Source organism: Dermochelys coriacea, chromosome 6 (genome assembly GCF_009764565.3).
Source record: "Dermochelys coriacea isolate rDerCor1 chromosome 6, rDerCor1.pri.v4, whole genome shotgun sequence".
Lineage (NCBI taxonomy): Eukaryota > Metazoa > Chordata > Testudines > Dermochelyidae > Dermochelys > Dermochelys coriacea.
In genome coordinates this window covers 118,994,464-118,998,693 of record NC_050073.1, presented here as the reverse complement: position 1 = coordinate 118,998,693, position 4,230 = coordinate 118,994,464, and positions in this window count along the sequence as shown.

Below are 4,230 nucleotides of genomic sequence, written 5' to 3'. Positions count from 1 at the left end.
CTATAAAATGCCAACAGCCTTAAAAAATATTTGACTTTTTGCAGACCTGCAAAAACAAAACCCCATTTTTATACTGAAATATAAACGGGATTTTTTTTCTCCTTTTTGCAAAGAAAATATGCCATTAGCTGGGGAAGTTTTTAAAACTGTATGTTAATTTGAAGTTGTACTGGGCTGTGTCACTAACGGTGTTTATGATCTAATCTATCGATCTGAGTTGTGTGATAAAGAATTGCGATTGATTAAATTGGTGCAATTCAGTATTTAGAATGGACCTTATAATATACATAAAGAAAGAGTGGTTTTAATGATGGGGAAAAAAGATGTGTGGATCTAATTTTTTCCATCCCTTTTCCCAATGGGATCAGTTTCAAAAAAGTTTATGATTGTAACACTAAGACTTATGCAAAGTGAAGCAGAAGTACATTAAGCTCGTAAAATTTGAGAAATATTGCTGAGGAGTAAAGCAGTGAAATAACCATCAGTCTCTGTCTTTCCCAATGTTCCTTATTTTACTGTGTGCCCAAACAGAAAATATACTCAATGCAAAACATTAGTTATGGGCCCAAGAGCGTAGTTCAAACATGAGTAGCTGATTTATGTTCCCAAAAATACCAGTATTGGCCGTTTCATTGTTATCTACACAAAGCACTGAGTCCTAAAATCCTTTACTCAACTAAATTCTTAATAAGTAAACTGAGACTAACCCTCTAATACCAGATTTGTTAAACAACATGATTTAGGTCCTCGCTATTCATGCACCTTGTACAACTAAAATGACTGTTAAAGCTAGAATCATGAAAGAGTCATTTTATGTAGCTGCTAAATTCCTCTCAAATCTCCTTGCAACTTAACGAGTAAAGAAAGCTCAATGTGTAATGCCAGCTAATGTGGTTTATGCTAGAAAATAGTATCAACCTATCTTTGTAGCTTATCTAAGCCAGGATAATACTTTAGCCTTTATAGTAGACCCAACTCCATTTTTTCAACTCTTGACTATGTATTTCCTGAAATCCTTTTCCAAAGAGTTAAATTGGATGTGAAATCTGTACTAGGCTATGGAGCGCTCTTTGTTCTAAGACTAGCCAGCAAAGCTTTGCTTCTGTATCACTTTCATTGCGTTCTGATTGAGCTTGACAGTGTGACAGGAAAGCAAAGAGAAGCAATTGCAAACTGAATGAGAGTCTTTTTCAGCCATACAGCAGCCTCCTCCTTAGCCCCTGAGAAAAAGAGGTAACAGATGCCGATAGCAAGCATCCCTAACAAAGTCCTAACTTTGATGCAGACAAGAAGAAAAAAATGTAAAAGATTGCCTCACTTCAGAAAACCTTGAATGGAACACAAAGGAAGGGGGAAGGGGGAATATCGTGGAGCTGGAAATGGCTGGGAGAGTGGTGAAGCTACAGTTCTTTCAAAAAATATTTTATCGTAGAGGTTTCAGATCTTCATAATCTGCCATTCTAGCAATGAGTGCAACTGGAAGAAGTGACTTCCGTGAGGTGGTGTAAGAGCAGCCACCGAGAAGCTGCTGCTCCTGCGGGTGTTCAGCAGGGTTCGGTGTTCCAGGCCACCCCTTCAGAAAGTCACATTAGAGACACAAAAACAAACAGGCCACAGTAAGTGTAGCTGGGAAGGTGAGTGGAAGCTCAGAGTCATTTCTGAGGGAGAAAAGTCACAGTGTTCTTGTTCTTATTGCAATCTGTATATTTGTGGTTTTGTCATTCTCTTTTACGATCGGCAGTATTTAGCACCCGTATTATTTGCTTTTCGATGAAATATGGCCTACCAAGAAGTAGGTCTTCAATTGTACCTCTGAACCTGAAAGAGGCTGCTTACAAATAGTGACGTGAAAGGCATAAAAAAAAATGGCTTCTGACTGTTCGAAGACTGACCCTGTCTTTATCAAAGCATCCTGACAGCATTAGCACCAAAAACCTTCCTTGTTCCTTAAGGCTGTAACACAAGCACACTCACCCAAGGAAATTCAACATTAAGACTGGCTGTCTTTAAGTCGTCCTCTTGAAGCTAGGTACTACAACATATACTGTGTTGTGGGTCATATTATGCACTGATGTGCCAACCATACAACGGTGACATGAGATAACCCAGTGCTAGAGATGTACCTAAAGGGGAACCACAGGTTACCTCAAGACATCAGTGGAAATTATATATGTCATCTCCTGAGGGGTGCACCCAGTGGGATGAATTCTCTAGAATGGAGTGCTAGGTGAAATGTGGAATTTCCTTCTTGCATCACTTTGTGTCCCAATTCTAATGTTACATATGTTTGCACAGGGGAGGGGGTGCTATGAAACAGTTGCCTGTATCTTCTTTTTCCTCCTATGTTAGTTTCAGATAAAAGAAAAAGAACAAATATTCCCTCAGAGAGATGGATTAGAGATGATAGGACACAGTGTTAACAGCCCTATATAGACTTTTTAAAAATTCGACTGTGTTACTGGCTTAGTGGATTGGTATAGTCTATTCTCAAAATAGATATTTAGAGAAGTGCTAAAATAAGAATAGCTGAGCAATATGTTATTAAAGTCAACCCAGTGAAAACATTCAAAATTCATATAGCTTACTTACATAAGAGGCTAAAACCTATAGCATTTCCTTAACGAGTAATCATAGTCTGCTGTGTCAATATGTCTTCAGCATATGCACCTTAAATACCCAAATGCACTAGTCGGTATTTAAGGGTTATTGGCATGCACATTTCAGAGGAATATTTAAATTGAGCATTTTTCTTCTTTAGCAATTGCAGAATTTGAGATGTAATTTAATTATTTTTCACCTGTAATGTAATATGCAGCACATTATTTGATTTTCTCAAATATTGTAAAAAAGGATTTTTCTCCCAGGCTTAGACTTTGTTTGCTAAATTACAGGCCTGCAGTATGTACATTTGATGGCTGAATTTAAAAACAACAACTAAAAATAGAAGTTATAATAGAAAGACTGTCAGCTTTAACTATAGTGTGTTATAGCCATGTGAATGGTGGTTTTATAATTATAGTTGGAAAAGCAATTAGAAAAAGACGTACTGTCTTGATGAGGCAAATATCAAGAGAATATACTGTAAGCAAAATAAATCCTAATGTCAAGCTAAACAATTTTTTTTATCATCCATGAATGCTAGACTTCGATAAATATACATACACATCCAATCAAGATGGGTATTTTAACTTCACTTGGGTTCCATATAGCTACAGCAGTTTTAAATTGTCTACAGAAATTCCCTCTCTGTCTCACAGACACACACATACACACACACACACACACATTACAAATTATTGCATGTTACACATAAACACTCATAATATACAGCACTATACATATATACATCAGATACACTGTGCGTGTGTATGTATGTATATATATATATATAATATATTATCACATATCACATACAGACAGGTACACACTAGATAGACTCAAAATATAGATATTCACCTCACAATTCAGTATTACATTTGTCGCTTATTGTTGTTTTATGCTCATCACTAATTTCACTTGCAAACCCTAATAGAAGACTCCTATAGAATATAACAGAAAATAATATCTTTTGTACTATTTTATTGACCCTATAGAAACATTATACTTTAATATACTAGCTATAAAATTCCAAAGGCAGCTTTAAAAAAATTATAGAACAAATATAATTTCTTTTAAATTCTATAGTTTTCAGAGTAATTTCAATAGCACACAATTGGGTGTATATGTATTCAGTTTTAAAGGATTTTTCCATAAGGGAATAATTCCTGAGTTAACTAAGGGTTTGCCTTTCACATAAGTATTTCTGAACCAATTAAATCAACCAACTAATCTTATACATGAATTCTTATACAAGAATGAAGTATCCGCAATTAGCAAATAGCTTTGATGTGACTAAATATCTAGTTCTGTGCATCAAAAATGCTGTGGGTTTAAGTCCCAGATGTGGCTACTGTTCTAGACATGCTGAATGTAAATGTTCGAGTATATGTGTTTCCAACCAGCTGAGTCTTCAAGCAGCATCACTACTGGGTTCAGAGAGATGGAAATTCCACTCCCTATTACCAGCAAAGTTGTTCTGTTTGCTTTAGCCCAAGATGGATGAAAAACCCGAAAGAACCCAGCACAATGAAAAGACACAAAAAGCCCCAGTAGTTAGTAGCTTTCCAAATAGAGATGTTCTTCACAAACAAGATAACAGTAGTGTGAATAATAGGGCATATCCTTCATTAA